The 22,356-nt window shown below is 37.9% G+C and overlaps 1 pseudogene; it reads right to left on the bottom strand.

Moving 5' to 3' along the window:
- Gm36147 overlaps nt 1-22,063 on the bottom strand; it is a 79,901-nt pseudogene extending 57,838 nt beyond the window's left edge.
- Nucleotides 22,064-22,356: the final 293 nt, after the last annotated feature.

Below are 22,356 nucleotides of genomic sequence, written 5' to 3'. Positions count from 1 at the left end.
CACTTGCCTAAGAGTCATGGGATGATGGTTAGGTGGTGGTTGCTTCTTTTCAGAAACAGATGTGAAATAAAGAACCTTCTCAGTGCAGTAAACCAAAGCCAGACTATAAACAGTTTCAAAATCAATTCATTAAGAAAATTGAAAGGACAGGAAGAAATCTAACCTTTTTATGTAGTAAAGCATATGGAATCCATTGCATATGAGTTCTTCAGGTAATTATGAATACTCAAGGAAGAATTCATGCCAGCACTTTTTTCCACTTGTATTTCAAACTGAATTCAGCTTTGTAGCTGATGAAATGGTAATAGTGTGTGCTTTTGAATCTTCTCATCATTTTTAGCAGTGTTAGGCATGGTTTCCATTTCATGGAGAAGACCTGAAATACAATATACAACAACTGCTTCCTCCTATAATATTTGTGCCAGTATTGAATAGTTCAACTTTTGTATGTTGTGAATTGCTTTTCTTCTCCAGCTCTGTGAACCTTAGTTGTAGAGATGAAGCTTCCAATGGGCACCTGCTTGATTTCTCCATGTTTCATAATATAAGTACTGTGTTCATCAGCATAAGTTTATGGAGAGTATCTAATAGTCCTGTCAGTAGCCTGTAATATTTTCCAATGGGAGTTTCCATGAAACTTAAGGAAATATATGTCATTCTTGGCACTGGGAAGTTTACATAGTGATATATGATGTCTAGTTGAGGCAGAGTCTCCTACTGACATGATAACACCATTTGTAACATTTATACCTAGGCATGTAATTTTGGAAATTATTTATAACAGGTGTCTTTCGTAGCCTTTTCACAAAGCCTTTGGTGTTTGATGTATCTTTTCATATTCCTTCCTTCATGATCAGCTTTTAGTTGAGCTCTGATATCTTACTTAAGTTCAATGAGAATAGAAAGATTGTGTTCAACCCTACTAGAAGAAAAGATAATAAACAGCCCAAAGTCTATATGCAAAGTAATTACAAATTATATACAACGAAAGCTAGGAATTCCAACACAATTTTGAAAAATATTAATCTAGTCAGCGTGTCTTTAACTTGTAAATACATAGTGACACTCACATAAAATGAATTCCCTACATCATAATACATCACATGATATAAACAGATACTATTTGAACATGGATAACATAGAACACATAGAAAAGTTAGATACAACAAGTAGTACAGTTAAAATAAATATTATACCACTAGGCATTAGTTAATTGTAAGACATTTAGCACACTTTCTAGTAGGTTATATGAAGGTAAAATAGTGTAAAACTCACAATTCCCTTATAATAGAAGTAAGGTGTAACAGAACTTTTTCTTAAACAGATATCTGATGGAAGATTACTATTCAGTTTTTAAAATGTAAATTATTATAAGTTAAAATATACTATTTCAACCATCAACTAAAATTTATATAAAAAAATCTCTTAATTGAAATCATGTTTTGAAACAAAAGGTAAAGGAACAATTTTATATTACCAGAAACAAATTTGACTATATAACAAAGATATAAATTCCTTTCTGATGGAGTCAAAATACTTAAGTCCAGAACATTATGTCTACAGCAGCAATGCTCATTGACTAATCTCTATCCAGAATATTAGAACTTTATATTCTGTAAACAGAAACAGGTCTATTAGGTTGCCCATTCCTTATGTTATTTTACAAGGTCATAGAAAGTCTGTGGATAGCTTATAATCTAAGATGATCCAGTTTAAATTATATAGGAAGCAATGAAAGTTCAGACTTTTGCATAGTAAGTTCAATTTTTAATTTCTGCTAAATTTATGTATGGAAGTTAAAATTGGAAATTATATACTTTCGAATTTGAATGAATCTCCTTTATGTAGGCTGAAGCTGTCATTAGTCACTTTCCAGCTTCTAGAACACCAGTTATACAAGCTGTCATTCAAAAGTTATTTTATGGTATGTGTAGTTTGAAGAAAGCTTTTTTTGTACACATAACATATTTAGAGACTATGTTCTTTGTGGTGTTGTATTAGTTATATTTATATAGTTATGTTACAACACCATGACCAAGGAAACTTTTGAACTTATTGTTCATGATAGATAAGATTCCATCGTGGCCAGAGAAGCATGCCAGCAATTGGAAGACATGGTGGCAGGAGCAGGAACCTGAAAGATCTAAGCCACAATCACAAGGCAGGGAAGGTAACTGAACCCTCTGAAAACACTACACCAACTGGTTCAAACACCCAAGACTATGTTGACTCTTTTTTCATTCAAAGCACCTCAGCCATTAATTTGCATGAATTTTGTGCATGTGCTTTTGATTTTTTTATATGTCTTACTAACTACTGTGTAGAACTGAAGAATAAAAACTTCTAAGCTAAAAAGGCATTCTTCTGACCCATCCAGCAGGTTCAGTTATTCGTGGGTCTTGAGGGGACTGCTCCTAAAACCAAATGGGGGGGGTGTGAAAGTGAAACAGAAGCCAAGTACAGAAAAGACACAGAGTCAATCTGAATCTTGTCAAGGCCTCATTGTATTCAGCAAAACTTGTAGTTTTTATACAAAAAGATCAAAGGGGAAATAGCCCTTACGCAGAAGGGCAGGGCGGGAGCAGTGGTAATTTTCCTTGGTGACTACAAGGGGAGGTATGATATCTAAAAATACATATTGTGGTTATGACATCTGCTGTTTGCATCAGTCACGTCTGGAGTCATCTTGTGGTAATTGTTGGTGACCTTCATCTGGACTTAGTCAGCTTGGGGAGGAGATCCAGTTTTATGTCTTAAGACTTGGCAGTCATCTTTTTCACCTGGATTATTATAAAGAATTTAGTTTTGGCTCCCAACATTCTTCTTTGGATCATTAAAAAATGTAATTCTTTGTTCAGAATGTTTAAAAGATTCTTTTTCCCACTTATGACAAGATTTATATCACTAGGATTTGATTAACAAACACTCTTAATCAAATGCATTAAAGAGAGGGAGCCGAAGATGAAGCTGAAAGTGATTCACTCAAATTGACAGACCAAAGCCAGGTGTCAAACGCATAATGAAATTGTAGTTGTCCAGATGAGAACAGTACCCATAGACTCATATGTTTGAATTGGTGGAATTGTTTGGGAATTACCTATAGAAAGAAGTGTGTGACTGGGTTTATGCTTTGGAATTTAAAAATTTTATGCTGTTCCTTGTTAGAGTCTCTCTCTCTCTCTCTCTCTCTCTCTCTCTCTCTCTCTCTCTCTCTCTCTCTCTCTCTCTGTCCTGGCTCATACTTGTGAACCAGATGTAAGCTTTGAGCTATTGTTCCAGGGTTATGGCTGACTGGTTGCTGTAATTCTTCCTGCCATGATTAGTAAAGTGACTTAGAGAGTAAGGATTGTAAGTTTTTGAAATACTTAAGTACAGAAATAAATGTCTAACGAACATGAATCTATCTCTAGTGAAGAACCAATATAGTGTTATACCATTGGGCATAGAAAAAGAATACCTTGTGCTACTCCAGAGAGATAACTGAGGTAAATGTAATCAAAGTTAACGGTATGTGTATAGGAAAATGTCATCATGAAACTATTATTCTACAAAATTGATTTATACTAATACAACTGTAAAACATATATATATATATATATATATATATATATATATATATATATAGTCTCACATAAAGATCACTAAAGACAGTAATTGATAAATCTATACCTACAGTTACAATGAATTATGCATTGACATATATCAAAGATTAAATTAAATCTTCTCTGTATTTATATGCTAAGACTGTTCTAATATGGTAAAAACACTTCCTGCTCTTCATCTTTCAGTTTGGCAATTCGACTTTTATTCTTTTCTAAAAATGGAAACAGTTCATTCTGATGAAACATCTCAAATGCTCTTTCATTTAGCCACACGAGCTTCTAATCTTCAATATTCTTTTCTGTGTATTTTCCTTTCTGTGAAGGAAAAATTGTCCTCCATATGTTATATTTTAGACCAATTCATTATTTCTTGACAGTGGGAACTATCTACCACAAAATGGAATCATTTATTTTACCTGTACCAGCATTTTATTAGCCTAAAGTATTTAACGATAAAATCGGGCGCTCTGAGTGTTTCATTGATCATATGAAGCAGACGGATTTTTCAGGAACAATTCATATTCATCCCATTGACAAACCGGCAACTTAACAATTTAACTAGATTGCTGCTTAAATACCTATATACAGTCTTTGTACTGCTGCTTAGAGTAAATAGAAGATAATTTTCAAAGAATTCAAAGATATCTTCAAGCACTTTTGTGAGTTTATATCTTAAAGACTTTTAAAGCCATTTCAGGAAAATAATAGTGGGATATTAGAGTCTTCTAATATCTAAAATATAAATGAACATAGTAACTTTTGAAAGATATGCTATCTTAAATTTAGATGAATCCTTGCTGCAGAAACAGATTAGAATGATCCTTGGCTTCAGCAGCCCCTTAATTCTGCATAAATGTGGTCTCATTTGTCCTTCAGGAAGATAGCTACCATCTCCTAGGTTAAAGGCTTCCTTTGTATGTTGAAAAACACAGAATTTGAAGAGGAATAGTCCTACATTTTCAAAATTGTTGCCCAAAAGATCCTAAATTGGTAGAGACAAATGAAGGGAACATTTTTTATGTATTAAAGTATCTGTCAATTTTAAGCTAATTCAGAAATATTCTGCTAGGTTTTGATGTCTAGTTGGCACAAACTAGTCTCTCCTGAATAAGAAGATTCACCTAAGGAATTATCCTAAATGACCTGATTGATGATAAAAGTCCCACAATTATGGTTTTTATGGACATCTCTTTCAGTTATCAACTGAAAAAGAATATTTGTGTGTGTGTATGTGAGTGTGTGTGTGTGTGTGTGTGTGTGTGTGTGTGTGTGTAATTTTTTCCTTTTATTCACTCTTGCATCCTGCCATGCTATATATTTGCCCTGTTGATGCTGTTGCTACTGATTCCTCCATTGATGGCAGCATAATCATTTCCAATATTTCATATTTGAATAGAGACCGGTGGCGGTCCAAAAACTTTCTGTGCTACCAGATCCTGGTTGAGTCTTCTGAGGTATTCCACTTTGAGGCACAAATAACAATGGGTTAACCCCCACACCTACAGAGAGATACATCTATTTTTGCACCATTCCTATTGTTGAAGCTCCCATATTCAAGAAATGAGTACCTGGTTCTCAGAATCTCAGATGTGATCGGGCTGTCATTATTTTAAAGCAAACTTAACAAATGTGTGTGTGTGTGTGTGTGTGTGTTTAAAGGAACTGAACATTTAAAGTCTTTTTTAGTGCTTTAAAGAGATTTTAAAGACCGTGTAACTTAAAAATTGGAATATTCACATTAATATAAGATCTTGGGGGACAATTGCAAAGCAAAATTTGTAACTGAGTGGGAACGCTTAGTGTGTCAAGTTGACAGTAGGTCGACTTTTACAACAAATTTATTGACCACTTGCTACAAGCTAGAGTAATTAGCAAAGAGGGGACGTCAATTGAGCAAGTGTCCCCACCAGATCCACTAATGCGCAAGTTCATAGGCTTTTTCTTAATTAGTAAATGATGTGACCTAGTTCAACCCACTGTGAATGGTGGCCACCCCTGAGCATATGGTCCTTGGCTGTCTAAGTGAAAATGATGAAACTGGGAGGAACAACAGATCAGTAAGCAATGTTCTTCCTTGGCTTTTGCTTCAGTTCCTGCCTCCAGGTCTCAGTCTATTGAATATATGCCCCGATTCTTTTCCATGATGGAGTTTAATCTATGAATTGAAATACATCTCCTATCCCCAATGAAATCACTTTTGGTTATGGATATTAACATACCAGTAGAAACTCTAAGATACATAAGGAATTGAAGGAGAAATAAATTAAAATATATGGCCATAAATTACTTCAAGCATTGTCATTACTTACATTATAAGCTTTGGAGACATTTGAGACATGGTGTGTGTCTTAGTCAGGGTTTCTATTCCTGCACAAACATCATGACCAAGAAGCAAGTTGGGGAGGAAAGGGTTTATTCGGCTTACACTTTCATACTGCTGTTCATCACCAAGGAAGTCAGGACTGGAACTCAAGCAGGTCAGAAAGCAGGAGCCGATGCAGAGGCCATGGAGGGATGTTCTTTACTGGCTTGCCTCCCCTGGCTTGCTCAGCCTGCTCTCTTATAGAACCCAAGACTACCAGCCCAGAGATGGTCCCACCCACAAGGGGCCTTTTTCCCTTGATCACTAATTGAGAAAATGCCTTAGAGTTGGATCTCATGGAGGCATTTCCTCAACTGAAGCTCCTTTCTCTGTGATAACCCCAGCTGTGTCAAGTTGACACAAAACTAGCCAGTACAGTGTGGAAACAGACTGCAGTAGAAACTTCCTGGAACCTATGAAGGTGCCTCTAGGAAGGAAAGTTCAAATGGGTAAATGTAACCTTGACAGGCTCTGGAGTAACATGTAGTGTGAGCCTTTAAAGATTAAATTAGATGAATTGAGAAGGGAAGAATATTATTAATTATGTGTTGACATTTTCATGGGCTTAGGAGGAGAGGAGAATCATGGGAAAGAAGAAGCTTCAGGAGAGGAGGAAAGAGAAGCCACCATAGATTAAAGGTCAAGAGAGCATGGCTCTTCAGTCTGCTCCACACTTTGTTTCCACATTTCCTCCTGTGAATATTTTCTTACCCTTTCTAAGAAGGACTGAAGGACACACACTTTGGTCTTCCTTCTTCTTGAGCTTCATGTGGTCTGTGAATTATATCTTGGGGAGCAGAGACTGAAGGAAAGGCCATCTAAAGACTGACCCACCTAGGGATCCATCCCATATACAGTAACCAAATGCAGATACTAGTGTGGATGCCAAGTAGTGCATGCTGACAGGAGCCAGATATATCTGTATCCTGAGAGGGTCTGCCAGAACCTGATGTATACAGAGGTGGATGCTTGCAGCCAACTATTAAATTGATCACAGGGTCCCCAGTGGAGGAGTTAGAGAAAGGACTTAAGGAGCTTAAGGGGTTTACAACCCCATAGTAAGAACAACAATGTCAACCAACCAGAGTTTCCAGGGTCTAAACAACCAACCAAGGAGTACACATAAATAGAGGGACTAATGGCTCCAGTCGTATATGTAGCAGAGGATGCCCTTATCGGGCATCAGTGAGAGAAGAGGCCCTTGGTTCTGTGAAGGCTCAATGCCCCAGTGTAGGGGAATGAGAGGGCAGGAATGAAGGAGTAGGTGGATCAGTGAAGTACACCCTTATATATGCAGGAGTGGGGGGATGAGATAGGGGGTTTCTCAGGGGGATCGGGAAAGGAGCTAACACTTGAAATATAAATAAATAAAATATTAAATAAAATGAGAAAGAAAGGGGGGAGGGAGATGGAGAGGGAGGGGGAGGGGACAAGGGGAGGGGGAGGGAAAGGGGGAGAGGAAGAGAGGGAGAAAGGGAGAGAGGGAGAGAGGGAGGGAGGGAGAGAGGGAGAGAGGGAGAGAGGGAGAGGGAGACAGGGAGAGGGGGAGAGGAGGAGGGGGAGAGGGGAAGAGGGGTAGAGGGAAAGGGGGAGAGGGGGAGGGGGAGAGGAGGAGGGGGAGAGGGGAAGAGGGGTAGAGGGAAAGGGGGAGAGGGGGAGGGGGAGGGGGGAGGGGGGAGGGGGAAACATGGCCCTAAGGACTGCTCAGTTGGAGTTAAGAGAAGCCCACATAAATCATAGTAAATAATAAATAATAGCTTTGGGTTATTGACAAGAAAGTAGAATCTAACATCATGGTGGGTAGGCAGTCGCCTAACTATCATGCTGTTTAGGACATGTGTACTGGCTAGTTTTGTGTCAACTTGACACAGCTGGAGTTATCACAGAGAAAGGAGCTTCAGTTGAGGAAATGCCTCCATGAGATACAACTGTAAGGCATTTTCTCAATTAGTGATCAAGGGGAAAGGCCCCTTGTGGGTGGGACCATCTCTGGGCTGGTAGTCTTGGGTTCTATAAGAGAGCAGGCTGAGCAAGCCAGGTGAGGCAAGCCAGTAAGGAACATCCCTTCATGGCTTCTGCATCAGCTCCTGCTTCCTGACCTGCTTGAGTTCCAGTCCTGACTTCTTTTGGTGATGAACAGCAGTATGGAAATATAAGCCAAATAAACCCTTTCCTCACCAACTTGCTTCTTGGTCATGATGTTTGTGCAGGAATAGAAACTCTGACTAAGACAGACATGTAAATATAAAGGGTGTGTGAATATGTCTTTCACGTGAGAACTCAACAATCAAAGTCAGGGTAGAAACCCTCGGTTGGGATTTAAAATAAGTTCTACTACAATATATGGAACCCAGATCGGGACAAAAACTTACTTAAAATTAATATAAGATATTTAAATGGAAAACACATGGTATCCCTTTAAAATTAGGAGTCTGAAAAAAATTGATTTCTTAGCAAAGCCCCATGTTTTTTCACCCCAATCTGCACAGATTCAAGACTGAAACAAAATACATACTGAATTGACACACATAATTATGGGGTTTGTGACATAAGGTAAGACAGCTGTACCTCCAAGCTGACCAAGACAACATGCTGAGAGGCAAGCTCTACATGGATGCTAGGAACTCTTGCTAAGAAATGAAAACAGACAACTCAGAGGGGGGAAATAATCAAGGCACATGCCTCTCATAATCTAAATAAATGAATAAATAAATAAATAAATAAATAAATAAATAAATATTAAAACAGTACTATCTTAAACAACTAGCTTCTTTTTAAAGAACTCGGCTAGATTTTTTTTTTAAATTATTTTATTTATTTATGTTCCAGCCATTGCCCCACTCCGGGTCCCCACTCCCACCGTTCCTCATCCCATTCCTCCTCTCTCTAGTTTCTGAGCGATGCTCCCTCCCCTGCCCCCAGGCATTCCCTTCTCTGGAGCCTCAAGTCTCTATAGAATTAGGCTCACCTTCTTCCACTGAGGCCATACCAGGCAATTCTCTGCTATTGTCCTGGGCCTTGGGCCCGGTACCTGCGACCAGTCTGTGTATGCTGTCTGGTTGGTGGCTCACTTTCTGAGAGCTCCCTGGTTCCGGATTAGTTGAGACTGTTGGTCTTCCTATGCGATCATCCTCCCCTTCAGCTTCTTATCATTCTCTTAATTCAATCATAGGGGTCCCAGACTTCAGTCCCATTTTTGGGTGTAAGTATCTGAATCTGCCTCAGTCAGCTGCTGGTAGAGCCTCTCAGAGGACAGCCGTGCTAGGCTTGTTTCTGTAACCACATCAGAGCATTAGTAATAGTGTCAGGCCTTGGTGCCCATCCCCTTATCCCCCTGAGATGAATCCCAAGTTCACTGGTCACTGGACTGCCTTTCCTTCAGTCTCTTCTCCATTTTTGTCCCTGTAGTTCTTTTAGACAAGAACACTACTGGGTCAGAACTATTGACTGTGAGTTGGTAACCCCATCCATCCACTTGACGCCTGGTCTATCTACTGGAGGTTGACTTCACGTTTCCTCTTCCCACTGTTGGACATTTTGGGTAAGGTCACCCCACATTGAATCCTGAGAGTTTCTCACCTCCCTGGTCTCTGGTACTTTCTCAAGGTTCTGCACATCTTTCACCCCACCCCCAGGCTGTATATTTCCATTCATTCTCTTGGCCCTCTGGGATTCTCTCTTCATCCCCCTCCCCCAAAACTGATCTTATTCTCTTTTTCCCCCTCACCCTCCCCTTTTCCACCCTGGTCCCTCCCTCCCTCTGCCTCCCATGATTATTTTCTTTCCCTCTTCTATGTGAGAGTGAAACATCTTCACTTAGTCTTTCTGTTTCTTAAACTTGTTATGGTCTATGGGTTATATCCTAGGTATTTTGTACTTATTGGCTAGCTTCCACTTATCAGTAAGAGCATACCATACATGTTCTTCTGCATGAGTTACCACACTCAGCGTGATTTTTTCTAAATCCATCCATTTGCTTGTAAAATTCAGGATGTCCTCATTTTTAGTAGATGAATAGTATTCTATTGTGTAAACGAACCACATTTTCTGTATCTTTTCTTTGGCTGAGAGACTTACAGATTGTTTCCAACTTCTGGCTATTATAAATAAGGCTCCTGTGAACAAAGTGGATCACATTTCCTTGGAGTGTTGTGGGGTATCTTTGGGTATATGCCCAGAAGTGGTATAGCTGGGTCTTCAGGTAGAACTATTTCCAGTTTTCTGAGGAACCTCCAGATTGTTTTCCAGAGTGGTTATACCAGCTTGCAATCCAAAAAGCAAAGGAAGAGTGTTCCTATTTCTCCACATCCTCTCCAGCATGTGCTGTCACTTGAGTTGTTGATCTTAGCCATTCTGATTGGTGTGAGGTGGAATCTCAGGGTCGCTTTGATTAGCATTTTCCTGATGACTAAGGATGTTGTACATTTCTATAAGTGCTTCTTGGCCATTTGATATTATTCTGTTGTGAATTCTCTGTTTAACTTTGCATCCCATTTTTAATTGGATTATTTGGATTTTTGGAGGTTAACTTTTCGAGTTCTTTATATATTTTAGATATTAACACTATATCGAAAATAAAGTTAGTGAAGATTTTTTTTCCAATACATAGTTTGCCAATTTGTCAGTGTCTTGCCTTACATAAAGAAGCCTTTCAGTTTCTTTCTTTCTTTATTTTTATTTTTTATTTTTTATTTTTTATTTTTTGCTTACCAGTTTCATGAGGTCCCACTCATCAGTTGTTGATCTTAGAGCCTGAGCCATTAGTGTTTTGTTCAGGAAATATTCCCCTGTGCCAGTGGGTTTGAGACACTTTCCTAATTTCTCTTCTGCTAGAGTCAATGTATCTGGTTTTATGCTGAGTTCCTTGTTCCACTTTAACTTGAGTTTTGTGCAAGGTGATCAATATGATCTATTTTCATTATTCTAAATATGGACCTACCAAAGGAGAAATGTGAGTGCCAATTTAGTCACAAACCCTTTGATATATGATAGTGTCCAGCCTACAAGATATGCTGGTACAATGGTGATACAAAGCCTGTGGAAGTAACTCATCAACATCTGAGTTGACTAGAGGCCTACTTCAGGAGATGGAACCCATACCCCGCACTTCGTGGATGGCAAAGAACCTGACACTAGATAACCCAGGTTAAAACCAAACATGGTGGGAGATATGTTGTCCTTCCTGGGAAAGACAGGTGACTGATCTGTGAATGACTTCCTTGAGGCAAGGCCTCTTGGAGTTTTTCTTCCATTTGAAGAGTAACAGTTGGGATGATAACCAGAATGACTGTGTTAATTCTTTGGAGATAGAGCTGTGATTTCTGCCTATCCTTATCAGATGGTCTCAAAATGGATAGGAATATATGAGGAAAAAGGAAGGGGGTTGGAACCATCAACCACCTCTGAGAACCTAAGCATGCCAATATATTGAAGTAAGGGAAAGTTCAAAACTTACTTAGAAAAGGTAGGGCCTAGAGAATTAGGATCTAAAGGCCAACAGGAAAGAGTTCATTCTCAGGACAAGTTAGTTTATTCTTGGGATAAGTTAGAATGGATAATTTGCTTTGCTCTTTAAAATAATATAAAATTGGATAGAATCATGTTTGCCTTAGGAAAGTGCTTATACAAAATAAAGAATCAGTGTGAGTAGATGGAAAAGTGTTAACTGTTTGTGTTCTTTATAGAAAAATGGTATACTATAAAATAAAGATATATTATGGCCTAAACCCCAACTTAATGTACATTGTGAGCATATTGAATTAATAGGAGATGAAATACAAAAGCTATATTTCTGTGTAAAGTTTGGATTTTAATCATCTTTTACATTAAAACTGCATGAGTGCTGCTGTCTTCTGCATAAACTAGATGTGTCTGGGTAGATATAATCATTTGGCTTGCAATACAGTACTTGAGTCATTTGGCTTGCAATATGAAGGTATGCTTAGCTATGACATAGTCATTTGGATTGTAAAACTATGCTGCTTAGATGCAGAGAAAGGTTAATCACTGACTACAAGGGAATAAGGGAAACTTAAAATGAATTTCAAAAAGAAGTTGTTGAGATTCGTGGACAATGATTAAGGATAATCTGAAACTGTATAGGTTTGAATGACTTGAAATTATCAATAAATAAAGATGTCTTAAGCCACTGGGCCACTTGCTTGAATGGCAAGTGGTCAGCATTCTTCCTTTTTCCTTACTCCACATCTCTGTTCTAGGTCACTGAACTCCCTTGAGAAGAATTCAAACACAAATAATATTCTCTTCAAAACACAAACTGAATGTAGCAATAAAATTACTTCATTGTGCTATACTCTTAGATGAGTGCCTTGCTCAAAGTTATCATCAGAGACACTTCTTCCTGCAACAAGTGAGAAAAAAAAAAGCAAAGAGACACGGCTAGACAATATGCAGAGAGTGAGTGTCTTGAACACTCAGTCCTAAAATGGATGTCTCTATCATATTCTCCCATGCAGAAGAAAGTGCAGAGTGCTCTTTGTGCATATATATTTGCTTCTTATTTAGAGTTTTATGGAATTCCATATTGAGCAATCAAGTGAGTCTCTATGTCTATATCAATATAAAAGTAATATTATAAAGATAGAAAACCAAGAGTCATATATTTTAAGTTAAATTATATATAATCATAAATATAATCATAGGGAAAATATAGAATTAAAGCCTAGGTCAACATGACATTTAGCTCACACATACAACTTTTATACTAATTAGATAAAAATGTTTTTAAAAACATGAAAACAATTAAAAATTTTTACTCTCCTGCAAATATTATATGGGCTCAATCATTTCAAATATAGTTTTGTCTTATCAAAAATGAAAATTTTGGATTACTCTGGAATACTACAACACCACTATGTAATATCACAGAATATAAGAATCCCGTTGAGAATAAGAACAGAAACCAGTGGTCATGGTATGGGAGGAGAGAAATACATAGACAGAGATAAATGGAAAGATTTTCTCAAATGCTCACCAACTAGAATCTTAGGGCACATTACATAAGTCAGTGAGAAGAATGAATTCAAAGACTATCCTGTAGCTTCATCATAGCTAAACAATACACCAAATATTAAAATTGCATTATAAAACAGCAGAAGGGAAAAGGTTAAACACTTCATTTTAACTGTATTGCCAACCATTTAATATAGTACATATAACTAATATTTAATAATAACCATATACTAAGAGCCCTCCCCTGAAACATAGCAAACTCTTCTGTAGTTAGTGGATTTTTTTCTGAATTAACTCTTTTCTGTACATGAAGAATAAGAGTATTTCTCACATAGCTATGAGGTCTCTATCATGTTCTGAAAATTTAACATTGATATGTTCCTATGATATCTGCTTCCCATATTCCAAGTTGGTCTTGTGATAGTGTTTAGAATATTCCTTTGTTCTATTAGTAAAGAAAGACAGTGATCTGATATTTCCTTATGCTTCTTCAGTTGAAACAATTCCTTAGTCCTTGTTGGACTTTGTGTATAATTTTTGTTGTTGTTGTTGTTGTTGTTGTTGTTGTTGTTGTTTTCAAGTCTTGGTTTCTCTGTGTACCCCTGGCTGTCCTGGAACTCACTCTGTAAACCAGGCTGGCCTCAAAATCAGAAATCTGCCTGCCTCTGTCTCCCAAGTGCTAGATTTAAAGGCGTGTGCCATCACCACCAAGCTGTAAAATATTTTAACAAAAGGCACAACTCAGTATTCACAACCTTTCTCACTTTCACTAAGTATGTTTCATCAATTACTCATTTACAAAGAAGACTGTACATTCCTGTCATTGTGATATGAAGAACCAGATCAAATCTACCTAACATTTTCCTGTCACATGTTTTTGTAGTGAGATATTTATATCTACTGTGGTGTTATAATTTCTCTTTGTAAATAAAAATATATCCATTTGGGGGGATATTCAAATTCATATTATCGCCCTTGTTCCACTGTTACCTTCAAACTAATGTGAAGCAGTTACTGTATCTTGTCACTGGTTTCTAGGTTATCAGTGGATGAGCAAAAGCAACAGACACCAGACAAGACTTTAACATGTCTGTTGACCATCATGGAATCATTATTTATAAATAAAGCTTTGTGAGAATAAAACCATCAAAGCCACAGACTGTGAGAGAATTTGGTTCTTTAAATCATATCATTAAACAGCAGTAACTCTTTTAAATATTGGTTCTGCTATTACCATGGTTACAATCACAAACTTCTCCAAATACTGAAAGATTTGAATTTTCCCTCTGTTTCTAAGGATTACTTGTTTGAGATAATTTGGTAGACCAAACTAACAAATGACAAATTTTTCTGTAATGCAATATCTAAAATCATCATAGAATTTACCCAAAATAGGTAATTTTAGAGGATTATAAAAGATAATATAAAGAATTATATTGCTTAAGTTACACTGTTTTGTACTTCTTATTTATTAATTAATATTGGAATTGGTACTAAATATCACTGTAATTCAATTTTCTCTGTTTTGCCCCCACAATCTCTTAGGTTTTCCCAGTCTCTAAACCTTCATTAAATGAATCTTATTAGAAACTTCCTATGTATTTAAAACTTTGGGGAACTCACATCTTAATATGAAATAGGGCAACTGCATTTAAATAAATACAAAATAAATGTGAGAATTTTCCTTAGAGTTCACTAGAAGTCTTCATCATAAAAATTACTGGCACATATATAACAGAGCTCTGCCAGGTCTGACTTCAGTGGGAGAAGGGGGAGGCCTCAGGGAGGGGGAAAGGCCTTGTGGGGAGGAGCATCTTCTCAGAGACAGGGCAGAAGAGGAATGGGATGAGGAACTGTCAGAGGGGGGGCAGGACGGAGAGCAAAAGCTGGATTATAAATATAAATTTTTTTAAAAAAGAAAATGTATCATTTTGATAAAAATTAGATTTCTCTTATTGCAGTACTCGAAACAGTCTACTTGAATGTCAAACAAGGCCCTCTCTTGACTCTCAATGCACCATTTAAGTGCAGATGTACCAATAGAATAGCTAAAAACATATTGAATTCTATATTTCACATTTTTATTTAGGTATTTATTTCATTGACATTTCCAATGCTATCACAAAAGTCCCCCATACGCTCCCCAACCCACTCCCCCTCCCACTCCCACTTCTTGGTCCTGGCATTTCCCTGTACTGAGGCATATAAAGTTTGCAAAACCAATGGGCTCTCTTTCCACTGATGCCAACTAGGCCATCTTCTGATACATATGCAGCTGTAGACACGAGTTCTGGGTGCGGGGGAGGTGGGGTACTGGTTAGTTCATATTGTAGTTCCACCTATAGGGCTGAAGATCCACCCAGCTCCTTGGATATTTTCTCTAGCTCCTCCATTGGGGGCCCTGTGATCCATCCAATAGCTGACTGTGAGCATCCACTTCTGTGTTTGTTAGGCCCCAGCATAGTCTTACAAGAGACAGCTATATGTGGGTCCTTTCAGCAAAATCTTGCTACTGTATACAATGGTGTCAGCATTTGGAAGCTGATTATGGGATGGATCCCCGGATCTGGCCATCTCTAGATGGTCCATCCTTTCGTCTCAGCTCCAAAATTTGTCTCTGTAACTCCTTCCATGGGTGTTTTGTTCCCAAATCTAAGAAGGGGCAAAGTGTCCACACTTTGGTCTTGGTTCTTCTTGAGTTTCATGTGTTTTACAAATTGTATCTTATATCTTCTGTGTTCTAAGTTTCTGGGCTAATATCCACTTATCAGTGAGTACATATTGTGTGAGATCTTTTGTGATTGGGTTACCTCACTCAGGATGATGCCCTCCAGGTCCATCCATTTGCCTAGGAATTTCATAAATTCATTCTTTTTAATAGCTTAGTAGTACTCCAGTGTGTAAATGTACCACATTTTCTGTATCTATTCCTCTGTTGAGGGGCATCTGGGTTCTTTCCAGCTTCTGGCTATTATAAATAAGGCTGCTATGAACATAGTGGAGCATGTGTCCTTCTTACTGGTTGGAACATCTTCTGTATATATGCCCATGAGAGGTATTGCTGGATCCTCCAGTAGTACTATGTCCAATTTTCTGAGGAACCACCTGACTGATTTCCAGAGTGGCTGTATTAGCTTGCAATCCCACCAAAAATGGAGGAGTGTTCCTCTTTCTCCACATCCACACCAGCATCTGCTGTCACCTGAATTTTTGATCTTAGCCATTCTGACTGGTGTGAGGTGGAATCTTAAGGGCTGTTTTGATTTGCATTTCCCTGATGATTAAGGGTGTTGAACATTTTTTCAGGTGCTTCTTAGCCATTCGGTATTCCTCAGGTGAGAATTCTTTGTTTAGCTCTGAACCCCATTTTTTAATAGAGTTATTTGATTTTGTGGAGTCCACCTTCTTGAGTTCTTTATATATATTGGATATTCGTCCCCTATCTGATTTAGGATTGGTAAAGATTCTTTCCCAATCTGTTGGTGGTCTTTTTTGTCTTATTGATGGTGTCTTTTGCCTTGCAGAAGCTTTGTAATTTTATGAGATCCCATTTGTAGATTCTCGATCTTACAGCACAAGCCATTGCTGTTCTATCCAGGAATTTTTCCGTTGTGCCGATATCTTTGAGGGTTTTCCCTACTTTCTCCTCAATAAGTTTCAATGTCTCTGGTTTTATGTGGCGTTCCTTAATCCTCTTAGATTTGACCTTAGTACAAGGAGATAGGAATGGATCTATTCTCATTCTTCTACAAGATAACCGCCAGTTGTGCCAGCACCATTTGTTGAAAATGCTGTCTTTTTTCCACTGAATGGTTTTTGCTCCCTTATCAAAGATCAAGTGACCATAGGTGTGTGGGTTCATTTCTGGGTCTTCAAATCTATTCCATTGGTCTACTTGTCTGCCACTATGCCAGTACCATGTAGTTTTTATCACAATTGCTCTGTAGTACAGCTTTAGGTCAGGCATGGTGATTCCACCAGAGGTTTTTTAATCCTTGAGCAGAGTTCTTTCTATCTTAGTTTTTTTTTTTTTTTTTTTTTTTGTTGTTGTTATTCCAGATGAATTTGGAGATTGCCTTTTCTAATTCGTTGAAGAATTGAGTTGGAATTTTGATGGAGATTGCATCGAATCTGTAGATTGCTTTTGGCAAGATAGACATTTTTACTATATTAATTCTGCCAATCCATGAGCATGGGAGATCTTTCCATCTTCTGAGATCTTCTTTAATTTCTTTCTTCAGACATTTGAAGTTCTTATCATACAAATCTTTTACTTCCTTAGTTAGAGTCACACCAAGGTATTTTATATTATTTGTGACTATTGAGAAGGGTGTTGTTTCCCTAATTTCTTTCTCAGCCTGTTTATCTTTGTGTAGAGAAGGGCCATTGATTTGTTTGAGTTAACTTTATATCTATCTACTTCACCGAAGTTGTTTATCAGGTTTAGGAGTTCCCTGGTGGAATTTTTAGGATCACAAATATATACTATCCTATCATCTGCAAAAAGTGATATTTTGACTTTTTCCTTTACAATTTGTATCCCCTTGATCTCCTTTTGTTTTAGAATTGCTCTGGCTAGGACTTCAAGTACAATGTTGAATAGGTAGGGAGAAAGTTGGCAGCCTTGTCTAGTCCCTGATTTTAGTGGGATTGCTTCCAGCTTCTCACCATTTACTTTGATGTTGGCTACTGGTTTGCTGTAGATTGCTTTTATCATGTTTAAGTTTGGGCCTTAAATTCCTGATCTTTCCAAGACATTTATCATGAATGGGAGTTGGATTTTGTCAAATGCTTTCTCTGCATCTAAAGAGATGATCATGTGGGTTTTTTATCTTTGAGTTTGTTTATATACTGGATTACAGTTATGGGTGTCCATATATTGAACCATCCCTGCATCCCTGGAATAAAACCTACTTGGTCAGGATGGATGGTTTTTTTAATGTGATCTTGGATTCGGTTAGTGAGAATTTTATTGAGTATTTTTGCATCGATATTCAAAAGGGAAATTGGTCTGAAGTTCTCTATCTTTGTTGGGTATTTCTGTGGTTTAGGTATCAGAGTAATTGTAGTTTCATAGGATGAGTTGTGGAGAGTACCTTCTACTTCTATTTTGTGGAATAGTTTGTGAAGAACTGGGAATAGCTCTTCTTTGAAGGTCTGATAGAATTCTGCACTAAACCCATCTGGTCCTGGGCATTTTTGTTTGGGAGACTATTAATGACTGTTTCTATTTCTTTAGGGGATATAGGACTGTTTAGATCATTAACGTGATCTTGATTTAACTGTGGTACCTGTATCTCTCTAGAAACTTGTCCATTTCATCCAGGTTCTCCAGTTTGGTTGAGTATAGCCTTTTGTAGAAGGATATGATGGTGTTTTGGATTTCTTTAGGATTTATTATTATGTCTCCCTTTTCATCACTAATTTGGTTAATTAAGATGCTTTCCCTGTGCCCTCTAGTGAGTCTGGCTATGGGTTTATCTATCTTGTTGATTTTCTCAAAGAACCAGCTCCTCATTTGGTTGATTCTTTGAATAGTTCTTGTTTCCACTTGGTTGATTTCGCTCCTGAGTTTGATTATTTCCTGCCGTCTACTCCTCTTGGGTGAATTTGCTTCCTTTTGTTCTAGAGCTTTTAGGTGTGTTGTCAAGCTGCTAAAGTGTGCTCTCTCTAGTTTCTGTTTAGAGGCACTCAGATCTATGAGTTTTCCTCTTAGAAATGCTTTTATTGTGTCCCATAAGTTTGGGCATGTTGTGGCTTCATTTTCGTTAAACTCTAAAAAGTCCTTAATTTATTTCTTTATTCCTTCCTTGATCAAGGTATCATTGATAAGAGTGTTGTTAAGTTTCCATGTGAATGTTGGCTTTCTATTATTTATGTTGTTATTGAAGTTCAGCCTTAGTCCATGGTGATCTGATAGGATGCATGGGACAATTTCAATATTTTTGTATCTGTTGAGGCCTGTTTTGTGACAAATTATATGGTCAATTTTGGAAAAGGTACCATGACGTGCTGAGAAGAAGGTATATCCTTTTGTTTTAGGATAAAATGTTCTGTAGATATCTGTCAGGTCTATTTGTTTCATAACTTCTGTTAGTTTCACTCTATCCCTGTTTACTTTCTGTTTCCATGATCTGTCCATTGATGAAAGTGGTGTGTTGAAGTCTCCCACTATTATTGTGTGAGGTGCAATGTATGCTTTGAGCTTTACTAAAGTTTCTTTAATGAATGTGGCTGCCCTTGTATTTGGAGCATAGATATTCAGAATTGAGAGTTCCTCTTGGAAGGTTTACCTTTAATGAGTATGAAGTGCCCCTCCTTGTCCTTTTTGATGACTTTGGGTTGGAAGTCGATTTTATTAGATATTAGAATGGCAATTCCAGCTTGTTTCTTCAGACCATTTATTTGGAAAATTGTTTTCCAGCCTTTCATTTTGAGGTAGTGTCTGTCTTTTTCCCTGAGATGGTTTTCCTGTAAGCATCAAAATGTTGGATCCTGTGTGTGTAGCCAGTCTGTTAGTCTATGTCTTTTTATTGGGGAATTGGGTCCATTGATATTAAGAGATATTAAGGAAAAGTCATTGTTGCTTCCTATTATTTTTGTTGTTGAAATTGGCATTCTGTTCTTGTGGCTGCTTTATTTTAGGTTTGTTGAAGGATTACTTTCTTGCTTTTTCAAGGACGTGGTTTCCATCTTTGTATTGTTTTTTTTTTTCTGTTATTTTCCTTTGAAGGGTTGGATTCATGGAAATATAATTTGTCAATTTAGTCTTATCGTGGAATACTTTGGTTTCTCCATCGATGATAATTGCAAGTTTGGCTGGGTATAGTAGCCTGGGCTGGCATTTGTGTTCCCTTAGTGCCTGTGTAACATGTGTCCTGGATCTTCTGGCTTTCATAGTCTCTGGTGAAAAATCTGGTGTAATTCTGATAAGCCTGCTTTTTTATGTTACTTGACCTTTTCCCCTTACTTCTTTTAATATTATATCTTTATTTAGTGTATTTGTTGTTCTGATTATTATGTATCGGGAGGAATTTCTTTTCTGGTCCAGTCTCTTTGGAGTTCTGTAGGTTTTTGTATGTTCATGGGCATCTCTTTCTTTAGGATTGGCAAGTTTTCTTCTATAATTTTGTTGAAGATATTTGCTAGCCCTTTAAGTTGAAAATCTTCATTCTCATCTACTCTTATTATCCATAGGTCTGATCTTTTCTTTCTCTAAATTTCCTGGATCTTTTGAGTTAGGACCTTTTTGCATTTTCCATTTTCTTTGATTGTTGTGCCGATGTTCTCTATGGAATCTTCTGCACCTGAGATTCTTTCTTCCATCTCTTGTATTCTGTTCCAGATGCTTGCATCTATGTTTCCAGATTTCTTTCCTAGTGTTTTTATCTCCAGGGTTGCCTCACTTTTCTTTATTGTGTCTACTTACCTTTTTAGGTCTAGTATGGTTTTGTTCATTTCCATTGCCTGTTTGGTTGTTTTTTCCTGTTTTTCTTTAAGGACTTGTAACTTTTCAGCAGTGTTCTCCTGTGAGTTTTAGTGAGTTATTAAAGTCCTTCTTGATATCTTCTACCATCACCATGAGATATTCCTTTAAATCTGGATCTAGCTTTTTGGGTGTGTTGGGGTACCCAGGACTGGCTGAGGTGGGAGTGCTTGTTTCTGATGATGTTGAGTGGTCTTGGTTTCTGTTAGTAAGATTCTTATGTCTGCCTTTCGCCATCTGGTAATCTCTGGAGTTAGTTTTTATAGTTGTCTGTGGTTAGAGCTTGTTCCTCTTGTGATTCTGTTATTCTCTACCAGCAGACCTGGGAGACTAGCTCTCTCCTAAGTTTCAGTTGTCAGAGCATTCTCTGCAGGCAAGCTCTCCTCTTTCAGGGAAGGTGCACAGATATCTGGCATTCGAACATGCCTCCTGGCAGAAGATGAAGGTCTGAAACAGTGCCTGTTCCAGAAGTTGTTAGCTTCTGTAGTCCACACTCTCACCTGTGCAAACTAGTCTTGGTGGAATCAGGGAACCAAGATGTCTCCTGCAGATGCTCTGGCAGCTCCCTCCCCGGGCTGGGTGAACACCTCTCCTCTGGCAGGGAAGATGCATGGATGTCTGTGCAGACTAGTCTTGGTGGAATCCGGGAACCAAGATGTCTCCCACAGATGCTCTATATTTCACTTCTATATTTGGCAACCTTCATTCATATATATTAGGTGACATATTACTATATTTTGATTTCTATTTTTCATGTTACTAATCTGTGAACCAAAATTACATAATTAGTACTTCTTTTTCACAATACTCTTATAGTCTAGGGAGAGTTAATTTGTCCTTTCAGTTTTGCACATATATTGAAAATGAGCTTGCATTCGGGCATGGTGGCACATTCCTTTAATCCCAGCACTCAGGAGGCAGAGGCAGGCAGATTTCTGAGTTTGAGGTCAGTCTGGTCTACAAAGTGAGTTCTAGGACAGCCTGGGCTATACAGAGAAACCCTGTCTCAAAAATACAAAACAAACAAACAACAACAAAAAAACAAAAACAAAAAATAAACAAACGAACAAAAAAAGAAAAAGAAAATGAGTTTGCAATCCCATAGGAAGAACAACAATATCAACCAACCAGACTCCTCAGAGCTCCCAGGGACTAAATCAACAAACAAAGAGTACACATGGAGGGGCCCATGACTCCAACTTCATATGTAGCAAAGGATGGCCTTACCTGGCATTAATGGGAGGAGAGACCCTTGGTTTTGTGGAGGGTCAATTTCCCAGCATAGGCAAATGGTAGTGCTGTGAGGTAGGAGTGGGGGTGGATGGGTAGGGGAGTACCCCTCATAGAAGCAGGGGAAGTGGGGATAGGATTTGGGTTTGTAGAGTGTATACTGGGAAGGAGGATAACTTTTGAAATGTAAATAAATAAGATAACCAATTAAAAAAGAAAGAAAACAAGCCACATATGAAGTCCTAAAACAAAGACATGGCCATCACCTCATGACTGACCTCGTGTAATCAACTGGACACTCTTGCTTTTCCCATGAGTGTAGTTATTAGACTTTTTTTTCATGAGTGTTTTATTTGAACTAAGAATATCCAGAGGCAGGTTTTTGGCTTCTTCATTAAATTCTGTTTCCATTATAACAGCGAGATAAGCAAATTCCAATTTTCAATTTCCAAGGTAATAATAACTTTATAGATAATCAGAGAAAAAATAGCCTTGGAATTGCAAAGAAATAAAAATTCTCCTTAGGGCTTATAGGAGCTAATAGTAAATCCAAGCAAGTGCAGGCATCAACCTGGATGAATGGTGGGGATGCTGAGAAGATGTGCTGGTGAGGTGCCTATGCAGCAAACATGAGGCTCTGAGTTTGGATTCCTGCCACCAATATAAGTCTATCAAAGCAGGCTTACAATCCTAGCACTGCAGTT

This window comes from Mus musculus, chromosome 15 (genome assembly GCF_000001635.26).
Source record: "Mus musculus strain C57BL/6J chromosome 15, GRCm38.p6 C57BL/6J".
In the NCBI taxonomy this organism is placed as follows: Eukaryota; Metazoa; Chordata; class Mammalia; order Rodentia; family Muridae; genus Mus; species Mus musculus.
The sequence above is the reverse complement of the archived record's forward strand: the minus strand, read 5'-3'. Positions and strand labels throughout refer to the sequence as shown.